Here is a 25718-nt window from a genome sequence, read left to right as displayed (position 1 = left end):
CTGATTATGTGTTTCAGAAGTGACCGAGGAGGGTTCATAAATAAAATTATTAATTACTTCATCCTCAGTGGTATCTTTAAGGCTTAAATCTTGTTCAATAGTCAAAATAGGTTGAGTAGCATCATCATCATAGTCAAACCATACAGAATTATCATTATTAATCATGGGTGTGGCTTGAGGGTAGAGAGTAAGCTGCTTGGTTTCACATCCATTAGAAATTTTCATTGAACTAGATATACAACTGATAAAGGCATCGACTGTGGCCAACCAAGGTCTTCCCAGAATTAGAGGATGTCCCCCCAACTTTGTTTTAGTCTGTAATACCACAAAGTTAGCTAGGTAATTCCGGGATTCAACTGAGATTATTAGGTCTTCAATGAATCCTTCCAGTTTCATTGTAGAACAGTCAACTAACTCTAGAATGGTTGGTATCTTTGATCACATTCTTTAGCTGTAACAGTTGTGAAGTTTCAAGAGTCATAATATTTATAGCAGCACCTAAATCTACCAGAACTCACGAAATGATAGTTTTTCCAATTTGTACTGTAACAGTAGGATGGCCGGGATCACCATATTTAACCGGAGGAGCTTTACTGGACATTAAGGTAGATAGATCACCCATAACATGAACTGTAATGGGATCTTTAGCTTTCCTACTGGGTTTCTTAATACAAATATCTCTCATAGTTCTGGCATAAATTGGTACATCTCTTAGTGCTTGTAAAAGTGGAATTTTAACACAAATATTCGGTAATTCCCCTAAGAGATTGAAAGCAGGTGGCTCAGGCGTTTTAGTCAAAGCTAAATGCTCAAGGAATGGTGGCTCTGCTGTTTCAGCACCCTTATTAGAGGGTAGTTGTACCTCCTTACGTGAATTATTTTTCTTTGTCTCTTCTTTATCAAAATCAGAAGAGGTAATATCATCAATAATGGGTTAAACTATTTTCCCAGATTGTAAATGAATATCATTACACTGCGTAGGGAAAATAGGAAGTATAGGCTAGTTTTGAATATAAATAACTTGCACAGCTTTATTATTGGGGTTAGGGTTTGGTTGTACAGGTAGTTGGGGTCTCATCATTTGATTATTTGGTGGAGCACCTAATGGTAGAGGGAGTGGTTGCTGAAACTGAGGAAATTGATTTGGAAACGGGAGTTGTTGACGCCTCTAGTTTGGATTCCATTGATTAAAGTAAGATTGTTGTTGTGGAGGCCAAGGAGTTGACATAGCTGGGTCTACAAAGGGAGGGTTTGTTTGTTGCATGGGTGGGTAATTCATTTGATTGAAGGGTGGGTATTGCATCTGATTAAAGGGCGGGAAATTTGATTGATTAAAAGAAGGATAATTGTTCTAATGATTAGAAGATGTAAATGGCATATTATAGTTCATACCTTGTCCTCATGGTTGCCATTGCCTTCTCTGTGTCAGCAGATAAATTGCTTCAGCTTCTTCTTCGGTTGGTTGCAATGCTTCTTTTATTCCAGGTAAAGAAGGGCATTGTTGTGTTTCATGATCCCTCTCACAAAGAGTGCAAAATGACACTTTGTCCAATGGGAATTCCCTTAGTGGGTGTTTATCTCTGCATTTGGAACAAAAGATAGCCAAAGAAACTTCTCCTTCTACTTGTTTCTTCTTAACCTGCAAGGTGTCAATCTGTGAAGAAAAAGAACTTAACATTTCAGTTTTAAATTCCTCAAGTAAATTACCTATTTCAGCTCTTGTTGCTCCTCCACTGGCTGATTTTTGAACTCTTGAATATGTATTATCCTTGCTATTTGATTTATTCCTTGCAACTCCTCTTGAACATCTTTTGCAGAGGTTAACAATTTCATCATATGATTCTTTAGATATGTCCCCTTTACCAAGCATATTTAACATGTCTAGACAATCATCCCTCACCCCTTTCAATAATATTGTTTTAAGAATATCTTTACTTACATCGGGATGATTGGATCTCTGCAGATTATATTGTAGCCTTTCCACAAAGTCCTCCAGATTTTCGTCCTCCTTTTGTACCATCTTAAATAATTCCTCCCTTTTTTCTCTCATTTGACAGTAGTCTTGATATTTGAGCAGAAACTTCTGTTTCATCTGTTCCCATGTTGTGATTACATGGCCTCCCAGACTCATGAACCATCTTAGTGCATTTCCTTTTAGTGTTGCTAGAAACAGCTTTAGTTTTTGAGAATTAGTAACATAATCATAGCTTTTGCATAATATATCAAACTCAAAAAGAAACTCATCAAGATCTTCAGAAAATAAACCATGGAAGTTAGGTAAGGCCGAAAGTGGGTAATTCTTCATGGGAGTTTCTCCTCTGGGAAGATCACCAATAGGAAATCCCAAGGTAGAGAGAGAATTATCATCTCTTCTCCTACCTGCCCTCCACCAAAGAATCCTTCATTGTTCTCTTCCATTGGTTGTTCTCTTGCTATACTCGCTCTGTCTTCAATATTTTCTGTTGGCTCCTCAACGTCTTCGATTGGTTCCTCAATGTCTTCTACTGGTTCCTCAATGTCTTCTACTATCTCCTCAACCTTTTCAGGGCCCACAACTTCCTCTGTTTCGTAGTTTGTTTGAAGGGAGAGCTGAGGCTTTGGATTTCGAGAGCTTAGCCTCTGAGAAGTTTCAACCTTTGATATGATATCATCAATAAAGGTCTTTCTTCCTCCTCTTCCTTTGCCCTTGCCACCTGTATGGTTAGTTTTCTTGCGTCCTCTCATGCATTCTGCATATCTAAAAGAAAAACATTAATGCTTTTGAAATCTACAATTGCCTTCCCTGGCAACGACACCAAAATGTTGGTCACTTTAATTGCTTATTAATTTAAACAACCAAGTGCTACATGAATTGTCAACCCAGGGAAGTCTGTTTGTTTCAAAGGCAATCACACACTATATATGCTCAATCTCAAAAGCAATGAAAATTTGTAGTAACAATTACTCTAATCACACCTTGCTTTTAAACAAACTAAAGTTCTACTTTGAGTTACAGCAAGAACAATCTCTCTATTGTAGACAATTATCAAAAAGAATCCCAGATTACATTAAAAAGAACAATCTAAGAAAGGAAATCGAGCTGCAAAGGAAAAGACTAGTTGTGCACTAATAGAGAACATGATCCTATTCCTCAAGCAGGAATCTTCAACACCTGTTTCTGATTACCATGCTTCACAAACTCACTATTAAAAACCAATTAAAATAATCACTGATCACCTATGAATGAATTTATGGAAACAATGCAATAATCAAATAGAAACAGAGTTTCAACAATAAATACAGAGTTCCAATAACGCATAAGTAAATTCAACAAACAGAGTTTAACAAGGTATGAATGAAAAATAATACTTAACACACTATAGGAATTAATGGGTGAATCTTGTGATGAAGGTGGGCCCTTTCCTTCTCACAAGATTCCCTAGAAAACAGAACTAAGAAGGAATGCTCAAAACAATATTTTATTCATCTGTCAAAGTATCATATTACAAAAAGATTCAAGTTCCTTTACTCCCAGCTAGACCTTCCTGTAGTCTGTCTATCTCCCCTAATGTTGATGTCTCCTCTTTTTAAAGAGGAGACATCTATTATACAATTGATTACATTATAAATCCTATCTTTAACCTGATATGCTAAAATAGGATAATCGATTCTTCCATTAACAAAATGCTGTTACAATGGTTGTGACAATGTCGACTTTGGAATATAGTTGTTACGACTAGTGTAACAGCTCCTTTGATGGTCTCCTCCTGTTGCCGCCGAATCTAAAATGCAAATCACGAGCTGTTTCAGCAACGGGATTTTCACACTATTCTAATTGTTTCAGAAACACAGACCGCAATGATAAATTTGCAGTCTTCAAACTATTTCAGCAACTTATCCGATCAACGATTAATTATGAAGGTAATGTAAAATTATATGTAAAACAAATCAAACATATAGTAATGAGAAGAAATGTTAAATACCTTTGGAAAATGGATTAAAGTAATAACGTGGGCTTTAATTATGGATTGAAAAAGGATGGAATGATAGCAAAATATGAGCAAAAAGGGACAATGCAGGGTCCTAACACATGAGTTAATCATGAGAGAATATTCAATTATCTGAAGTGCAGTAGTTATATGCAAGCATGCATTAACTAACTAAACTCACATGAATTTAAACAAACTATTTAAATCAATCTAACTGGACTTGACTCAGTTAACTGAGCCAGCCAACTAATTACAATTGAAATTAGAACTCATCCTTATCTCTTTAACTGATAGATAAATCCCTCAATCAATGGAGAAACCGTTGCATGTTCTCACATAGACTTCATGTTTGATTTTTGACAACTAATTAACTCATGGTGAATTAATTTATTTATTTTGAAAGCTGTTAAGTTCAATTTCGAATTTTACTTCCTTCTTTTAGTCCAGGGACTGACTAAAATAGGAATCCATCCTGAACTGCTAAAAATAGCAATGCTATTTTTAGCACTTCCATTTTTCATTCCCTGTTGCTCAATTCAACACTCGTACCTAAACTGTTATTTATAGCAGTGGTATTTTTAGAACTTCTATTTTTAGCATTTCTTGTTGCCATTTTCAACATCATGATACCCATTTCATGGCATTGATGGGGGATACATCAAGGCCCTCCTGCGACAAGTCACTTTCTGTAGACATCAACTCATTATCCAGTAAGTTGACTTAGAAACAAGCCTTCGGTACCTTGGTGCTTGCATACATCAATGGAAGGTTTCCTCACTCTCGGCGACATGTTTACATCATTATCCTTCGAATGACAGATTATGTGTGGTGTTCGACTTCAACTCATTCATTCACACCATACAGATTGTACTGCACTACCTTGAGATCCATTAACATCATTAGTGGTTTCTCTCATGTCCATTAATGATTTACATCATTAGACGATAATCAGATGGTGTCTACCATATTCAACTCTATATCATTGATTCACATGGTTAGACTCGTACATTGGATGATCGTGTGAATGAGATAGAAGACCCAGATCTAGTTCCAACCATATGGGCTACGATTTCAAGATTAATACAAGATCACAATATATGATGGTTATGATCATACAGACAGTCATCCAGTCATTGGTCCACCTTTTGTTATCAGGGGATGTGTCTTTTGATCATTTTACATGTAATGTTAGCTTATATGCTGAGCATGGGTATGCCTCCCTCAGCAAAGACATCATGATGTAAATGTATTGTAACAAATAATGATCTTGCTGGTTGTTCTTGATCTCGACTTGTCACAAGGTAAAGCACTTTAGTCATCAGTTGTTATTTCTAACTTTGTGATTTTAAGGGGTAATCTTTTATAGGCCATTTTGTCACATCTAGTCAATAGGTCTATTAACTGGATCAATCAACATCCTTTTACCCCTTGTCATCATCATTGCACAAAGTCGTAAACATGACTCTCCCTAATCCCTGAATTTATGCCTTTAACTTCTTCATTTCAATGATCTTAAGAACCAATGCATAGTTTTTTCTTAAGAGACTATGCTCATCAGTAGGTTGACCATCTCTAGACCTGAATTGATGACCAGTAGGTTTCCCCTTGCTGGGGATGCGCTAATTCTAGAAATTTATGGAAAATGAAAAGAATCCTGAAGCTTCCTCTTCGAGAAGCTTCGAGGATTTGTTATAACCATTTACCTCGGATGAAAATATCGAATCCTATCCTATCCCACCTTGGAGATTTCACCCCGTACCCCTTGAGCTCGTCCTCCCATCAGGAGTGGATCTCAAGCCTAGATTGGTAAATTTATAAGAATTCCTAACCTACCATCCTCTTCTATATATTTACTGCCATCCACAAGCTAGAGGCTGGCTTTTCGAGATAGATTCTACCCTCATGTTTTTGTTGTGAGAGTCATTATTCCATGCATTAGGGTGACATAGAGGCACATTTTGTGACAAGGAAGAACAAGTAAACTTGGAGGAGCCCTTCTACAAGATCAACTCCATATTTGGTTGTAACTCTCTCCATTTTTATTAATACAAGGAGTACATTGTTTTCCTATATGTGATGTTATGTTATTCTTATATTTCAATACCATGTTGATATATTGAATGCAGTGATTGGATTATGATACATATATGTTGTAGATATTTGGATTGCATTGCCTGATTGTGTAGGTTCTAATTATAGCAATTAGAGCTAGGATTGGAGCATGCAATCCAAGAAAGGAACAAAGTTTGCGACAAATTCTAGGTAGGTTTCATCCCGTTCTCCATTTAATTTAAGGAAGAAATTATAGTCCTTGATTTTTGTTGTTCTAGGTCTGTCCACTAGACCTCGGGAAGACACTTTTGTCTGTAGTTGTAGATTCAGTATAATGAAGATCATTTTATAAACAACATTACGAAACAAGATTGGTCTATAATCTATAAACTTGGTAGGATAAGTATTTTTTGGAATAAGAGTGATGAAGGAAGCATTAACAAAACTTGATATGTGCCTCTGGAGTCTAGACTCCTCCACCATTGCAACTAGATCAAGTCCCATCATCTCAAAAGAAGATAGGAATAGTTCCATTGGCCAACCATCAAGCCCCAAACTTTTATCCCTTTGAAGCTCATTTAACACACCTCTTAATTCCTTTGGAGAGACAGGTTCATCTAGGAATTATGTATTATCCACATCCACCATGTAGGGAAATAAGTTTTCCAGATCCATTTGACTCTCAATGTATGGTGTATCAATATCCTTATACTGTTTGGAAAATTATATTACTGCCTCCTTCTGAATATACTTCAAAGACATGAGAATGCACTCCTAGTGATATCGAATGTGCCATATCAAATTGGTACTTTTTCCTCTTAGAGGTGACCCTATGGAAGAACCTTGTGTTCCTATCCCCATCTTGAACCTAGTCTTTCCTACTTTTTCATCCTTTAATCTTCCTCCTGAATTTTAAGGATTTGGTTCTTCCTCCTTAGACGATCAGTTAGAATCATGTTGCTTTCTTCAAAAAACATTCATGCTAATATAGGATCCAACAGGGTCTCAATCTCCCTCTCAATCTCAGAAAGTTCCTTAGATAAGTCCCTTTTCCTTTTTCTAACCCATTCTTTCACTTCCACTTTCAGCATGCCAGACTTGTTTGTCACCAATCACATCCTTTGACTATAGCCAGTCTCCACTAGATTCGAGAAAGATGTTCTAACAAGCTCCTGAAAATATTTGTTTTGCAACCAAAAATGGTTGAACTTAAAAGGCAGGGTCGTGGGCACCATATCCTTAATCCAATCCATAAATATGATATCATGGTTTGAGCATGCTGGAAATGTAGTCCAAGATTTAGGGTAATTTAACCTTGAGAACAACAAAGAATGGGTAAGAAAATGATCTAGTTGCTTTGATATGTATCATTTCCCAGAATGACCATTTCTCCAGGTTGGGCCTATTGGCTAAGGAATGATATCCTAAAATATTTTCTGGTAGAATAACCTACTGAAGAAGTTTCGTAACAACCTAGCCAAGAATGTCCTGATTCAACCATGTAAAAGTATCATGTAATTAAATTAGTAAAAATAATTATGGGATGAGTAAGGGACACAGATTCCAAGAGGTCTGGGGGGGTTAGTTTCTTGCAAATTTTAGCTTACTTGTTGAAGGGAGGAAAAATATGAAGTATATGACAACCATTAAAGGATCATTGTTGAGCATTTAATGCACAAGGATGGTAGAATGGGATTTCTATTGGAAATTAACTAGGACGCAACACCAAGGAAAAGCTCATGTTGGCTTGGAAACCACAATAAGGAAAAAAAACAACAAAAGGACAAGAAAAAATAATGAGAGAGAAAGTGCTAGCAAGGAACTACGTAGTAGCAGAAAAAAAGAAAAAAAAAGAAAAGGTAGACAACTCAGTTGGGGTCAGTATTCAATAGGAAGGAATGCAATTTATTTTGATGGAGGGAGAAGGAAGCATATTGTGGTAGGCGAAGAGATAGATTTTGACTTAGGAGCAGTCATAGAAAGGGAATGAAGCTTGGATCAGAGTGGTTGGACTCTTTCAGAAAATATGAATTGAAAGAGGAAGAAAAGGCAATGCTTAGGGTTGGAGATTTTTTTGGCATCAAAAGAGGCAACACTTAGGTTTGGAGCATTTGGTTGGATAGCCAGGGTGTAGAGGCATTGACTTTTAAAGCCTCTTGTGCATCGGTGAACCATTGAGCAGCTAGTGGGTGGAGGAGAAAGAGCCTCTTGAGACCCTATTTCAACTGATGATCCGTGTTATTTACATTGATAAAGACCACTTCATACCCTTGGAATCTGGCTCGGGGTGGACATGGGAAAGTGAACCTTGGTTGTAGTTGTTTACGGTTGGGTGGAGAGTTTAAGTCTCCATCTTAGTTTCCATCTCTATTGAATTAAGATAAGTTTTCCTTGCACATATCTTTGTATGGTTATCATGTGGCAACTTAATGAAATGATGTGATATACATACCTTGCTTGACAAGGTTGAATTACTTGTGTTTAAGTGTTGAATGGTTGGTTATGCTCTTTGATAGGATTTCTATATAGGTTGTTTGATATACCACTTGATATGATTGAAGAGTGGTTGTAGGAAAGTAAATTGCAGGTTGATTTTGTTGTGATGTTTAGACCAAGTCTCTTTGTAGATTATATATACATATATGTGTGCACCTACAAAGCATCTCTTGACAACTTGAATGACTTGGATTAGGTTCTAGGATTTAATCATGTGTGGCATCCCTATTTTGCACATGAAGGATTGCATGTTTCTCATAGATGAATGTCTCATTCCTTGTGCATGTGCCTTCATGTAGCGATAATTGTCTTGAATTATGAGTGGATAATATTGATAGGTAGCATGTGTTGGAGGTGGCTTTAGATTGCATTGAATTATCTAGCTGAGGCATTGCTAGTGTCACATGACAAGCATGATGCATGTTGCAACTGTGTTAATAGGAAGGGGTTCACCCTTGTATTGTTGAAGTTACATTGTTGCAGGATTGAGTAAGGGGTGGATTTCCCTTGAGGTTTTGATGTGACGTGATGGTAATGGTCGTTTTGGGTTTAGAGGAGTTTTAGAAGAGAGTCCTTATCCATTACTCAATTTCCCTGCGAACTTAAAGATAATTATTTGTGTATACTTGTTTACTCTTTTAATGAGTAGGCAAGTAGTGTATGAATGTTAAGGGGAGTTTTCATGGGGCCAGTCAAGCCCTGCGGCTTTAGCTAAATGTCCTCCAACCTTGCATTTTTAGTAGCCTCCATTCCTACCACAGGAAATTTGTTGATGAGGGATACATGTCCCCGATAATAGAAAAATTCCATGAAAACCCCTGAGTGGCATTGTGGAGCCGCTGGCAGGATTGCATTTTGAGCATGGAACCCCTAGTATGTGTTTAGAGAGGTGAATTTTTTTCAAGATCTCACTTCATCTCCTTAGTAGGAGGCATCTAGAAGGTTTCCAACGTTAGCATTCTTGGAATTCCCTATCCTTAAAAAAGGAATACTTGAAGGTTAGATACTCATTGGAGTGGGTTTCATCCAAGCTTAGGATGGGTAACATCGTGGAACACCTTAGATTGGCATTGGTGGAGTAGAGAAACCATGAAGAAGATTGGGGGCTCTACTAGACCTCTGAGACAAAGTAGTGATCAACAAGATTTGTTCGATGAGGCCTGTGTAATGGTAAAGCTTGTCGTTGGGGAGATGACGAATATCTGTGCCTAAGATGTTGCATGAGGCAGAGCCAAAGTTCCTTGATATAGCCATAAAAAATGGTAAGGAAACAGGAGTTGTTGCAGTGCAAGGGAGAAAAGCCTAATTTTTATAGAAAGGTTGGATTCCCTTATCCCTTGTAGAAGAATAACCCAAAAGCAAGAAGGCTTCCTATTGGAGGGGCCAAATTCTCCTTTCACATGACTGGTCAAGAGAATGATGACATCATGTAAAAGTCCTAGATAGGTTGATCCTCGTAAGCTAATTGAATTAGCATTTGGTAAATTTGTCATTTGACGAACTAGGAATTGTCTCTAGATGGATCCTGTAATGGAAGAACCCTATAAGATAATTTAATTAGTCACCATGAAGTTTATCTCTTAATGGACTAGGGATCATCACCAAAGGGATCCTGTAATGGAAAGATGATGTCAGAAGTTCTAGAAGGTCGGAATCCCAAAATATTGTAACTTAGTGTGAAGTGGAATTTAGTTGGAGAGTTAGGATCCAGGTTTGAGGAATCCCAGGTGTACCGATGGCAGTGCATTATTGGTCATGGAGTAATCGATGTGGCCTGGAGGTTTATTCCAGAACATCTCTAAAGGCACAACCAGGATTGAAGAGTATGGATGACAAGACAGATGAAATGCACCTGACGATGTTTCTATTGGTGGGTGGTTGACCCACAACCCAGATATGCCATGACACATATCTTAGAAGAATGAAAATAGGGCGCAATGGAAAACGTCGGGAAAATCCTAGTGGGATGACATAAATGAGGTACATGGCTAGGTCTACACCATTGCATAATGTTATTGGTCAGGGACTGGACACTTGACGAGTCAACCCGACGAAGTTCACCCAGAGGAAAAAATGGGAGCTAAGGGAAAGGCACAGGGAGGAATCCAGCGGGATGACGTAATTCATACCACGTGAAAATACGTACAAATCCCTATTGGTTGGGGATTGACTGTTTTCTAGGTTAGCCTTGTTATCACAAAATCATGCCCCTGATAGGCTGCTGATCAGGAAGACTTTGAGTAACTATTTCAAACCAAACTTTTGGCTGAGGCTTAGCCTCCTCAGCCTGAGAGGGCTCTCTCAAAGGGTTAAAGATTTTGATTAAAGAATAAGATAGATGGCTAACTCTATGGTTTGTGATTGTATATGTTTATAGGTTGAAAGATGAAGGTTGGCTACCATTGGGCTATGGAGTCAAAGTATGTTCAGTACCACAGCAAGATCAGCTTAACATGAAGTCAGGGCATAGAGAGTTTTTATACATCAACAAAACAAAGATACAATGCAAGGAAACACAGTTTATAAATACATGAAGGAAGTTAGAGCATCATTGATGAATTCTAAGTAACATGTATTCATACCACTGCAAGTAAGTGAAAGAGGAAAGCCATGAGACAATAGGACATTAAAAACCCTCTTTGAATCCTGAGTAGTGAAGCTAAAACATTCTACCTAGCATGGAAGTCAAGGCATTATAGAGTTCAAATGCAGAAATGCAAATATAAAACAGTGAAACACAGTTAGTTTATCTATGAAGGAAGTCAGAGCATCATTGATGAATTCTGAGTATCATAAGTAAACCTCACTGCAATGTAAGTATTGGAAAATGCCATCAAAACAAGAACATACAAGAACTCTTCATGAATCTTGAGTTGTCTAAGTAGAAATTCTGCATTAGGTTAAAAATATACACAGTCTGCACATAGAGCAGCAATTGAGCCAAAAAGTCTCCAACCCCTTGCTAATTCGACCTCTTGCTCTATATAAAGCATTTACAATTAGGATTCCATCATCCCTCATCAAGAGAATTCGAATTTTCCATCAGTGACACCTATTCTAACCATAAAACAAACCATTAACTAGAACTAGCTGTTAACTAGGAGTGCTAGTGACCTAATACAACTAGGAGTGTAACTCCTTATTATGACTAAAACAACCTTATCTAAACATTTAAAACATTCTTTGACACCTAAGACTCCATGAAGTCGAACTTGATGAAGCCTCCCACGTGGTCACCCAACTGCTGATGACAAACCCTAGAAATTAGGGAACATGTTTCCCTGTTTTTAGGTTTAGATCCTTGAACATTTCAGAGCCTTTATCTCTTCATCCATGACACATTTTATGAAACTGAAGGAGGTTTTTGTAGCCCATGTTGTCTAGAACAAAAACCTCTCCTGGTTTCTTAAAAAATTCCTCCAGCTGTTCAGAATCTGTCCTTGAAAAACACGTGGCAAACAGGAAAAAATCCGTTTTCTGAAAGTAGGGTCTCAATGAAAGCTTAGTATCTCCCAACTGAAAACACTTATGAAGAAATTGAGATATTTTATTGTATTAGGAGAGTTGATGAAGATAAACCTCCTTCAGAATTCCAAAATAGCCTTTCATGTGACCAGAAACGGATTTTGAAAAACACTGCTAAAACCAGTAGACAAAGCTTGACTTTCTGCAGTTTCGTAGTGCAAGTTTAACCATAAATTCCTCCCACCTCAGAACGAATTTGAAGAAACTGAAAGAGGTTTTTGTAGTACAGCATGTTAGGAAGAAAAGCCTCTTTCAGTTTGCAAAATTAAGTTCTCCGCTGCTCAGGAAAGCTTTTAGAAATTGACTAGTAAAAGCAGAAAACAGAGTTTTTCTGCTAAAACAGGCTGCTACAGGGGTTTCGCAGCGCGCTACGAAATCACCTAAAAGATGTTGCGCTGCGAAACTGCTAAAAAGGATTTATGTGCTTTACCATCAAACAAATGTAAGACATTTGGCATTGAAATTTTGTCAGTGATAACAGTGGCTCCACTTGGGATAGTGTGCCCTTGTGGTACACTAAGAACCTGCAGTTCTAGTGACTTGTAAAATTTATTTGACAAACATCTTCTTTCAGCTTCTTGAGCCTTCACCTCAGGCTTAAGCTTGATGATGACTGTGGGAAAAATAAATCTACCACTACTGAAAAAATTCTCAGTCAACCTTGAGCTTATTTGCATATTCCTACCTACCCTATAAGCTGCATTCTCTAATTGTAGCTCAAGGAACATGAAACTTCCAATGAAGCCAATCATCAATCTGATTTGAAACTTGGATCTCCTTACTGTGCTTGAAGCATAAATAAACCAGATACTGAAATAACCAAGGAAGCATGAGGTGCAATTGTTCTTCAAGATGAACATATAATTGGAAGCCTGAACAGTAAATCTTTTCCATGTAGTCAGCTATAGGGTCAAAAAACACATGGTTAGTTTGATAATCATCATAACATTCTATCTCTTTAGACAACTGATCCTTAGCCACACAAAATTCCTTTGATGTGCTATCCAACTGCCTTTCTGCATGATGCCCACAAACAATGGAATTTTCCTCATTATTATCATCATTCTTTGGTGTAAGCTGCTGCAAGAAATTACAAAATTGAGCAAGCTTTTCCTCTGCCTGAGGGTCATAGAAAATTTCCTCCAATATTTCTTCTTGCTGAGTGCAATCAATTTCATCTCCATCATGATCTAAAACCTGACAAATCTGTTGCATCTCTACATCAATATCAAAGGATGAAACATGGGTTTCACAACTAAACCCCTGCTGCTCCTCATGCTGCGTTTCATGAGATGTTATACCCTCTCCTTGGTGCTGGAATGCATTGTTATGGAGAGCCTCTAAAATTTCTTCATCCATAAATTCATCATCACCATAACAATCCTCCAAGTACTGAATAAGATTTAAAGAATGCCTACAGCAATCTTTGAGCAACAACAAAGAAGGATAACCTTCTTTATACATTTCACAGAATTCATCATGGAAATCAGCAAGAGAAGATAATGAACCATTCTCCAAACTTTTATACCAAGACCATGCTTTTCCTTCTAAAGTGGCCATAAACATCCTCATGAGACAATCCTCAGGGAAATGAACCTTAAGACTGCGTACATGCATATGAAACCTAACCAAATGAAGAGCAGCATTGTCCTTCTTTTCATCTTTGAATATTGGAAGATCATCTAACCAATCAACCTTTGGCATAGGATTTGGAAAACCAGGGATATGAGACCGATCCATAGGAGCATACCTGGCATTCATTCTTGCAGTAGAATCCATCTTGAAACTTCATCAAGCTACTGATCTTCTAGCAGTGGAGTCACCTTCCAATTTCTTATTTGATGTGTGGAGTCGCCAAGGTAGTTTTGCAGCCTCAAAAAGATGTCTGAGCTCCTGCTACCTTCAGAAGTTCAGCTTCATGATTTCGGGAATGAATAATCTTCAGACTCCCGGCAGACGCACCAAAATGTTATCACAAAATCATGCCCCTGATAGGCTGCTGATCAGGAAGACTTTGAGTAACTATTTCAAACCAAACTTTTGGCTGAGGCTTAGCCTCCTCAGCCTGAGAGGGCTCTCTCAAAGGGTTAAAGATTTTGATTAAAGAATAAGATAGATGGCTAACTCTATGGTTTGTGATTGTATATGTTTATAGGTTGAAAGATGAAGGTTGGCTACCATTGGGCTATGGAGTCAAAGTATGTTCAGTACCACAGCAAGATCAGCTTAACATGAAGTCAGGGCATAGAGAGTTTTTATACATCAACAAAACAAAGATACAATGCAAGGAAACACAGTTTATAAATACATGAAGGAAGTTAGAGCATCATTGATGAATTCTAAGTAACATGTATTCATACCACTGCAAGTAAGTGAAAGAGGAAAGCCATGAGACAATAGGACATTAAAAACCCTCTTTGAATCCTGAGTAGTGAAGCTAAAACATTCTACCTAGCATGGAAGTCAAGGCATTATAGAGTTCAAATGCAGAAATGCAAATATAAAACAGTGAAACACAATTAGTTTATCTATGAAGGAAGTCAGAGCATCATTGATGAATTCTGAGTATCATAAGTAAACCTCACTGCAATGTAAGTATTGGAAAATGCCATCAAAACAAGAACATACAAGAACTCTTCATGAATCTTGAGTTGTCTAAGTAGAAATTCTGCATTAGGTTAAAAATATACACAGTCTGCACATAGAGCAGCAATTGAGCCAAAAAGTCTCCAACCCCTTGCTAATTCGACCTCTTGCTCTATATAAAGCATTTACAATTAGGATTCCATCATCCCTCATCAAGAGAATTCGAATTTTCCATCAGTGACACCTATTCTAACCATAAAACAAACCATTAACTAGAACTAGCTGTTAACTAGGAGTGCTAGTGACCTAATACAACTAGGAGTGTAACTCCTTATTATGACTAAAACAACCTTATCTAAACATTTAAAACATTCTTTGACACCTAAGACTCCATGAAGTCGAACTTGATGAATCCTCCCACGTGGTCACCCAACTGCTGATGACAAACCCTAGAAATTAGGGCACATGTTTCCCTGTTTTTAGGTTTAGATACTTGAACATTGCAGAGCCTTTATCTCTTTATCCATGACACAGTTTACGAAAATGAAGGAGGTTTTTGTAGCCCATGTTGTCTAGAACAAAAACCTCTCCTGGTTTCTTAAAACATTCCTCCAGCTGTTCAGAATCTGTCCTTGAAAAACACGTGGCAAACAGGAAAAAATCCGTTTTCTGAAAGTAGGGTCTCAATGAAAGCTTAGTATCTCCCAACTGAAAACACTTATGAAGAAATTGAGATAGGTTATTGTCTTAGGAGAGTTGATGAAGATAAACCTCCTTCAGAATTCCAAAATAGCCTTTCATGTGACCAGAAACGGATTTTGAAAAACACTGCTAAAACCAGTAGACAAAGCTTGACTTTCTGCAGTTTCGTAGCGCAAGTTTAACCATAAATTCCTCCCACCTCAGAACGAATTTGAAGAAACTGAAATAGGTTTTTGTATTAAATCATGTTAGGAAGAAAAGCCTCTTTCATTTTGCAAAATTAAGTTCTCAGCTGCTCAGGAAAGCTTTTAGAAATTGACTAGTAAAAGCAGAAAACAGAGTTTTTCTGCTAAAACAGGCTGCTACAGGGGTTTCGCAGCGCGCTACGAAATCACCTAAAAGATGTTGCGCTGCGAAACTGCTAAAAAGGATTTATGTGCTTTACCATCAAAAAAATGTAAGACATTTGGCATTGAAATTTTGTCAGTGATAACAAGCCTGACGATATGGTCTCGGAAAAATAGGGAGGAGTCACAAGTGAGGTGTCAGGGTAAAGGAAACAAGATGAGGTGGCATGATATGGTTGTGGAAGACCAATGGAAAAGAGGTCATAAGGCCCTACCATCCACGCAAGCCCAGTAAGTGAAACCCGACAGGAAGTAAAGGGCACTTTCAATAGTGCGTTGGAAGGCATTGAACAAAATGATGAGGAATGGCTGTGTGGTCATCCATGCGAGCCCGAAAGAGATCTCATTGGCGGAGGAAGGACCCATAGAGGGGTATGTTGTCCATGTAATCCTGGTGCAATGAGCTGGTAGGTAACCAAGTGCGTAGTTTAGGAATCGTTGGGGGAGGGACCAAGTGAGATAACGTGGAGCTGATGAGTAGTTGATCAACAAATTCAATAGCACGCAAGTCTCAGGTGGGTTAGGTTCCCCGTAATAGGTCTAAATCATCGATTAAGGGATGGGAAATTTATCAAACTACCTTTCGGGTCACCTCACTCATTATAGTATGATAAGTGATGAGCTCCCCCCGCCCCCCGGGAATATATTTGATCCGTTGATTTAGAGGTGAGTTACTTGATCAAACTACCTGATGGGGGAATCCCACTCATTAAAGTAAGGTGCATGATGTGATTTCGAACACCGTTCAGATGTCATGATAAATTCTCTGAACTATCAATTATGTTCAAGATACAAGGGCTACGGGTTTGGTCCTGACCCTTGATCATTTCACATAGGAATGGACTAGGGGTGTGGTGGAATAATAAGGGGGTTGGGAGCTCCGGCCTTAGTGTTGACCTTTGGTCATTTCGTGTAGAAGTAAGGCCAATGGTGTTGAACCATTAGCAAAGGGAATTCATCTTGTGAAGAGTTTAAGCATGCTAAGCGCCTATAGGCTTAGTTGGTGGTCACATGGTGATTCTGAGATCTCCATGAGTTATAGGAAAGAGGAAAAGAAAAAGAAAAAAATTATACCCCATTCTTTGATTGGAAAAAAGGGGTTTGATATGTTACAGAGTGGTATCAAACCAAGCTGGATGACATGGAGACAATGAGTAGTTTATCAATGGATTCAATAGCATGTGGGTCTTGGGTGGGTTGGTGCCCCATAATAGATTTGAGCCATTGATTAATGGATGTGATTTGAATTTTGGGAATTTTTTTTAATGCTATGCAAGCTCCCTCATCAATATTAGAAAAAATGTGTTTAGGATCGTCTCAAAATAACCAAAATGTGAGGAATTATGTGTCAAGTTTTGAGTGTATTTTATGACAAATTTATGAGGTTAATTAGTTGTTTAAACCACATATACGACAAGTAAATTATAGAGAAGTAAAACACAACAACTCATAACTCAAAGTTGATAAAGGAGTTCACCCCTCCTGGGCTACATCTCCTTATACCTGCTTCAATGGCTAGGCCGTCTTTGGATTAATGGTCAATTCTATAATTACATGCACCTGTAGTGCTCCAATGGATTTGCAACCTACTCCATTTGAATCAGAAGACCCAAAAACCACAAAAATGACTATCCAAGCTCTGTAATTGGAATTTATCTGATCTAGGCTTGACCTCCTCTCCTGGTGGCCCTAGGCTTCCTTAAAATTCAACGTAGCAAAATCACATAAAACAAGTTCCTTTCTGCCTCTGAAACCTATTCCATTATGTTCATAGCATCCAAATCATCTAGGAATGACTCTTTTTGAGTCAAAATTGGTCGAATTTTACAAAAGTTATGGTCTCTTCAATTTTCCCTAGGAAAACTCCAAATCTGGAGAAACTCTAGTTAGCCCCGCCACAATTGGAGTAGTTCCAGATTTGTTAGGCCTGCTAAAACCGTCGCCATCTAAATCCGCACTTAATTAAGGGATAATCATGATTTGATTAGCGTTAATGCCACTTAGCACGTTAATTCACGCGGTTAGCATTAATGTTGGCCTCCGGTTACGGTGTAAGGTCATATGCGGAGGGGGTTGCCTTGTGGGGTTGGCCCTCTTTTTCCTCAACTACCACGTATTATCTCTTGAAATACAAGATGCGCCCCATTTTTGTTAAGTGACATGGTTGTGGCATAGCGGTAAGGTGTGGGTCTTGTGTGGGTGGGGTCTCGGGTTCGACTCCGTCGACCTTCTAAAATTTTAAACGACCTTTGGGAGGGCATGTGGCGGCTTCTGAGCTTGCCACGTGTCAGCCTCTCATTGGTCCTCCTAAATAGCTTTGACCAATAACATGCCGACATTTTTCACACTCTGATTGAGCCACCTGTTGGAATATTTTGGGAATATTCCAAGGAATATTATAGGAATATTCCTTGGAATGCTATTTTTGCTGATTGGGCTGTATGGATGCCTGGTCAGCATCCCAGTCAGCCTTGTACCCAAAATTTTCCTTGTTTGACAAAGTAGACAAAATTCTCTATATTTCTCATACAAGCTCCGTTTTGAGTGAAACGAGTTGCGTTGGGATAATATTGCCGAGACAGACGAGTGTGAGAACTTTGATTTTTGAGAAATTTTTTTGTCCCTAATCTAGATTCTGATCATTCCTTGCCACTGACAAGCTTTTGGACCCACAAAAGCTGGTTATCTGGTGACAGCTTAATACTCTTCTCCTTCCCAAGTTCTATCAATTGATTCTACTTGGAAAAATCGCCATTACAACCACTTGGGTTCACTGACATGCCTTGCCTTGGAAATGGCTTGGCACTTCAACTAATGTTCTCCTTTTGTTGCTGACCCAATCCAACACTTACTGGCTGCTTGCTGGTTAAACACCCTACTGGACCAAAGCGATCCCTCGGTGCTTGGAAATCTGACTAATAGCCTTCCCACTAAGAATCATGTTCCTCCTTTGCAACACATACATTCGATGCAAGTTTCTCCTTGGAAACCACTTTTCCAAGTTAAGCCCATCTGAGTGAACTACAAAAATGAATTCTAATATTAATAATAACAAGAAATTAAATGACTATTCTTTTACCTCCATGGTTCCAAATTCCACATATGGAAGAATGCATTCGCCATCTCTTTTGCTTCTTGGCATCAACACATCAAATGGTCTATAATGGCTGCAATTTTTTTTTGGCATTTTTTTCCACTTTCTCTTCTTGATTCCATCCCTCTAGTATTAACATGCTTCACATGTCATGATTTGAGAATGAAGGCTAATCATGAGCCTCTTTCTCAAGTGTGGACCTTCCAAAATCCTGCGACATCTTGCCACAAGAAACACCTTTAACCTTGAAAAACACCCATGCAAGAATATAACTTGATGACCTCTTCATTTTGCTTATTCAAAGCAACAAATGTCACGTCATGTGAACATTTCCATGTACTCTTACATATTGGTGTATAAACCATCGACTAAACACAAGTCGACAAAACATGCTTCTTCAAACAACTGACTTTCAAGTCAAGCAAAAACATGTACAACAACTTGATGATTTACAACAAGAATTCCACATTCTCATGAAAAAATTCATCACATCTCCCTTTCATCTTTGGAGAAAAAATCAAATCTTCCAAGTCGATATAAAATACATGTAACAATCAATCGACCACACAAGACGACACTCATGCATGTGCAAATGATCAACATTCTCAAGTTGACAACATAAATGTTTATGAGAAATTTTTTGGCGTAAATCACATGATATTTCATTTTTCGACGCGTTTCGAACCAACCAATGTGGTTCATCGTCAGGACAAGTTGAAGAATCAGATCTAGGTTGCATGTTTAAATAGTCAGAGCAGAACATCTAACGGCTATATTTGACCAGGCAATGACTATATTGAATGGGTAGGCTAGACTGACTATATTTGACTAGGAAATGGCTAGTTGGACTGGACCAAGGGATAGGAGAGCAAGACTATATTTAATTAAAAATTAAAATTAAATATAAAACTAAATAAAAATAAGTTAAAGTTACAGATTTAAATGATTATTAAATCAATAGTAAGTTAGTTATTAAATTAAAAGGGGTTTAAATTTAAATAGTTAATATGAATTTACATTTTTTTAGTTGTACGTTAGTTTAATAAAAATTAAAATCCTCATTGTTAGAATTGTTATAACGATCTTTTTTTTTTCTCGTTAAAACTATTCTTTTATTTACATTAATAGAGAACAATTACATCATTACATGGCAAGAAGAACCAGCTGCCTGGAGGTGGTGGCAGCATGGAACAGCAGCGTCCGCAATCTCAGAGGACAAACCAGACCAAAAAGCAATCCCACGCAGGGGCGCTAGTGGAACAGCAAACTAATCCCGCGTAGGGGAGCCAAAAAATTTCCCAACCACAGAGAAAAAAAGTCCCATAACCTAAACACAGAAAAATTCCCAACAACATTGACACAGAAAGTAACACCACAGCTTTGACAGAGGAGCATATCCAAAAACAACAAGAAATACCAAATGCCCGCACTATTGGGCCGCAGGGACCTGAAAAGAAGTTGCAGCTAGTCTTCCGGATCCTCCTCCACTACCTTGCACCACCCGAATTCCGCCATGTCTTGAGCCTCCTCCGTAGCTATCGGAACGGGCTCCATCTTGACATCCTCATTCTGGCTAATCATCGTCTCCCTTGCACTCGTGGGACCAGCAAATGGCCTATCCGAAAAATTCACAGGATCTGCAGAGGGTGTCTCCATGGCTCTTGCAGAGCCATCAGAAGGCGTCGTCCCCCGATGGGCTCTGGAATCGCCCTCATCTTGGGTTTCCTCAATGAAGAGCACCAAAACGTGGGCGTTGATCTGGGGACGGTTCAAAGAACTGTTGAAATTGAAGATTGCTAAGCCAAAGGAGGGCGAGGAAGAGGACCCAAGAGCGCTGGCATCCAGAAATTGGCTGGACCGAAGGAGGCTTGCTCCTTGAGTGCGAGGGCAGTGGCAATGGCAGTGATGGGGAGAGTCATCATCGACTGGGGGGCGCGAGGATCCGCCTTGGGAGGTGCCTCTACGGCTGAGCATTCTCTGTCGAGGCCGAACCATGATTGCAGAGCCCAACAGAGTCTCTATGTCTGAGGCCGAGATAGAGCTCACCGCAGAATTAAATCCCAGAACAGCCAAGGAAAGACCATATGCATGCAGGTGAGTGGCCCAGGCAGAAAGACGAAAGCTTGGAGCGATCAGCAGCGCCAGAGGCTGCAGAAACAAACGGAACAGACCCTGAATTTGCATTGTTAGTCCCATACCGTAGACATATATAACACATTTTCCTTTGCCTCGAGGCTCTCCCGCCATTACTATGGCATTCATGGGAGCCGAGGAGCCTGACCCTGCTTCGCGTGCGGAGGTGAACGGAGCATTTATGCTCCTCTGCTGTATGCCTTTAATTCCTATTCCTTGCAGCTGAGAGTGTCCCATCTCCCATGTGTAGACAACTCCTTTGTGCATGGCAGGCAGGTGGCCGCAGGTGATCGCCCGTCCCATCTCCTCAAGCACCCGCATCCGGGGGGGCAGCATCGTTTTGAACCAGACGAGTGCATTCCTGTGCCTGATCATGATTTGATATAATGTCTAGAGTCCCTGTGAGTAGAGTGTTCTCATTTTCCACTCCTAAATTGGCCATAAGGTCTGCGACCTTGTTGCCTTCCCTCTTTATGTGATTGAAGGTGATGGCCCTGTTTTTGTGAAGCTCTTTTTCGATGGCTTCCAGTCTTGCTTCGAGCCTCCAACTGGTGGCTATTTTCCTTGCATGAGATCCATTTAGGAGTTGCTTGGCCATATTAATAAGGATTTGGGAATCTCCTTCCACCTCTAGGGGGTGGAAGTTGTGTTTCCATGAAAGAAGGAGACCTTGCCATAGACCCTCTAACTCAGCCGAGTTATTGGTGTCCCACCCAATGTTTCCATAGTAGATCAGAAGGGGCGTGCCTTCATGATTTCTAAAAATTCCGCCAAAGCCTGCATTTCCAGGATTGCCCTTTGAGGCTCCATCAAAGTTAAGCTTGAAGGTATGCTTTGGAGGGGCAGTCCAGGAGACCTTTTTTATGTTGCTGCTTTTAGGAGGGACTTTGTTGTGAGATTCCTGAGGGAGTTGCATGTGCCAGTTCTCCCAAATGGCTTTCTCATTGTCTAGAGTCGGAAGGTCCTCCTTTGTCCATGAGCGGAGCATCAGCATCTCTTTGAGATTCACACAGAGCGTGCTCCAGATACTTTCTAGCGGGGAGCATTGATCTTTGAATATGCGTTTGTTCCTTTCTTTCCAAACGCTCCATAAGAGGAGCCCGGGGATTATTTTCCATAAATGGTTGAGAATTTCACTTTTATAAGGATTTTGTTGCCAGTGACGCAATGAGTTGGTGATGTCGTCCGCAAGTCTGCATCTTCTTTGACATCTGAAGCTTGCCTTCTCCCACAGCTGATTGGCTAAGGGGCATGAGTCCAAGAGGTGTTGAAGTGTTTCCTCTTGGGATTTACAATTAGCACAGATAGAGGGGCCATGATAGTTTCTTCGTCTAAGTTTATCCCAGGTGAGGATTTTCTGATGTCCGACCAGCCAAAGGAAGAAGGAGACTTTAGGCCAAGAACCTAACCCCCATATTTTGCTCCAAATTGGGTCAGGGGGCGTAAGGTCAGAGCCCATAATTTTGTAAGCCTCAGAAGTAGTAAAAGTGCCTTTAGGCTGGTATCCCCATCGTAGAATGTCTCTGCCTTCGGCATATCTAATGCTCCTTTTGCGTAGCTCCCTTTCCAGATCCTCTATGAATAGGTGTTCCTCATTTCTGATGAGTTGGTCACCTTGTTTCCATTTCCTGAAGCCTTGCTCTGTCTCCTGAGTCCAATACTGCCAAATCTTTTCTTGTTGTTGTTCCTCTCCTATGTAGTTTGGAAGCGGATTTAGAATGCTGCTAAGCTGTGGCATTTGGTTCCAGGCATCCGTCCAGAATCGTGCAGTTCTTCCATTTCTTACTTCCCAAAAATTGTGCTGTTGTATCAACTGGAAATGTTGTTTGGCCGCATTCCATATTAGTGAACCTTTGACATTGGGTGTGAACCTGATGAGCTCCTCCTGAGGTCTGTGATTAGCGTATTTGGCAGTCCAAATGGCTGCCCAAGGTTTTTCTGGTGTAGAGAGCCATTGCCACCAAATTTTTGCACTCATGATAGCATTACTGTGAGTGGGATCCCTCAGGCCAATGCCCCCTTTTTCCTTGGGCGTGCAGACAGTGGTCCATTTTACCAGGGCCCATTTGCGATTTGTAGCTGAATTTCCCCATAGGAAGCCTCGCTGAAGATCCCGAATTCTTTTTAGAACCCATTTAGGCACCGCTAGGATTGAGAATAAGTAGAGCGGCATTGCCTGTAGAACTGATTTTATGAGCACTACACGACTGGCCATATTCAGTGTTCTATGCGTCCACAGATTGAGGCGGGATTCGAGCTTCTCAATGAGAATGCGCCAGGAGGAGTGCTTGATGGCCGAAGCAATAAGGGGGGCTCCAAGGTATTTGGAAGGGAGAGTGGCAATGGGGAATCCCAATATTCGGGCTACAACATTCTTAACAACAGGAGGGGTGTGAAAGAAAAAGATCTACGACTTGGTATTATTGATGCTGGTTCCTGAGGCCTCAGAGAAGTCATTGAGCAGGGCTTTGAAGCGGGAGGCTTCCTGGACAGATGGGTAGCCAAAGAGCATGTTGTCATCAACAAACTGCTGATGAGTTATAGCTGGGGAGTGGTGAATGGAGAGACCTTTAAGCTGTTGGGAGAGGAGGGCATGTTTGATGTGACGACCCAGGCCTTCAGCCATTAAAACAAAGAGGAAGGGGGAAAGAGGGTCACCCTGCCTGATTCCTCAAGAGGGGCTGAAGGGTCGAGATGGGATCCCATTCACAAGAATGGAAAAGAAGGATGAGGAGATAAGACTCATGATCCAACGAATCCACATGGGAGAGAATCCAAAAGCAATTAACATTTTCTGAATGTAAGTCCAACTGAGCTTATCAAAGGCCTTAGAAAGATCAAGCTTTAGAATCATACCTGCCTGATTGGAATGTTTGAGGGAGTGTATAATCTCATGCGAGAGGATTATGCCATCCATGATCTGTCTCCCTTCTACATAACCAGATTGTTCCGGGGAGATGAGCAAAGGCAAGAGGGGCTTTAACCTGTTGGCGATAACTTTAGAGATCACTTTGTATATGACGTTGCAGAGAGAAATCGGACGGAATTTGTCCGGGGTGATGGATTCCTCCTCTTTTGGTATTAGTGCAATGAAGGTTGAGTTGAGAGAAGGTAGCAGCCAATGAAGAGCTCTCGATTCCTCCACCACTTGCCATACCTCATTTTTTATCAGCTCCCAGAAGGTGTGAAAGAAAGTTGTGGTGAAGCCATCTGGACCAGGGGCTTTGCCCTCCTTGAGTTGGGACATGGCAATATCCACCTCCTGAGTCAGTATAGGACGAAGGAGAATTTCGTTGTGTTCCTCAGTGATAATTTTTGGCACATTTTGGGTTATTCTTTCTATTGCAGGTCGCCTGTCTGCATTGGGCTCTTGATGAACTTGCTTGAAGTGATTTAGGAGTTCTTCCTCGATTTCTTCATGTTGTTCAACCCTTGCCCCACCTTGCTTCTGAATGAAGGGGATATTGTTGTGCATTCTTCGTTGAACAGTGGTTCGGTGAAAGAATTTAGTGTTCCGTTCGCCCTCTTTCAGCCATCTGATCCTGGACTTCTGCTTCCATAAAATCTCCTCCTGCTTTCTCCTCTCCTCCAGCTGATTGTGGATACGCTGCTCCTGCTCCAGGGTCCCCTCCGTGTGACCTCCTGTGATTACTTGTTGCTGGAGATCTGCCATTTTCCTGTTTAAGTCTTGTTGCGCCGTGAAGATGTTTCCAAAGGTCTCATTGTTCCAGCGCTTTAAATGGGATTTTAAATCTTTAAGTTTCTGTTGGAACTGAAACATTTTGGAGCCTTCTGGCGGAATGAAGGTTTTCCAAGTGGTTTTGACGAAGTCTTTGAATGCAGGGTGGGTGAGCCAGAACTCTTCGAAGCGGAAGGGCCTCCTGATGGTGTTGCCCGGTCTTTGCCATTGGAGGGAGATTGGCCAATGATCAGAGCCTGAGTGGGGGAGAATTGCAGCAGTTATGTCTCCTCCTAAGTGAACCGAGTTATCTGATATGAGGAATCTATCTAGTTTAGAAGCGATTTGGTGCTTCCCTGCTCTTCGATTACTCCATGTGTACGTGCCATTACAATATTGCAGGTCAATTAGAGAAGTATTTTGGATGAAGTCTTTAAAGTGGGTATTTTCCTGTTCCAACCTGTTTCTTCCCCCAAGCTTTTCCTCCAACTTGGTGATCATGTTAAAATCCCCTCCGATGATCCAAAGAGGATGCAATCTGTTGTTATTCAGAGCTTCTATAGTATTGAGAAGAGCTATTTTGTGTCCTGCTTCCTGCGGGAAATAAACATTGGAGAGGTTTCCATGTATATTGGTGCCTAAAATGTGGAAGGTGGCCTGAATGAGGTGGTGAGAAGCATGGAAGTCAGAGAGGGTTAGCGCTTGCATGTTCCATGCAATGGCAAGCCCACCTGATGCTCCAGAGGCATCCACTGCCACTGATTGGCAACCTGGCCATGCTTTAGAAAGGATGCTTCCTAGTGTAGTGTTGTTACACTTGGTTTCCTGAAGAAAGCATAGTTGCGGCTTTTCCATCTTTATCATATTTTTTAACATTCTAAGTTTCCCTGGGCTATTGAGCCCCCTTAAGTTCCATGAAATGAGCTTCATGATTCACTATTGATAGAGGGTTTGTAGTACTTTGTCAATTTTGCATACCTGCCTGAGTCCACCAGGATTTTCCCTACTGCTATTGTTCGCTGGAGATCCGTTCTTCTGCCCCTCTTCTTGGAGTCTTTTGGGGGGAGGCCGCCATC

Source organism: Pinus tabuliformis, chromosome X, assembly GCF_031772625.1.
Source record: "Pinus tabuliformis cultivar Carrire ecotype Pingquan chromosome X, CPIR1, whole genome shotgun sequence".
Classification (NCBI taxonomy): domain Eukaryota; kingdom Viridiplantae; phylum Streptophyta; class Pinopsida; order Pinales; family Pinaceae; genus Pinus; species Pinus tabuliformis.
This window is presented reverse-complemented; position numbering follows the sequence as displayed.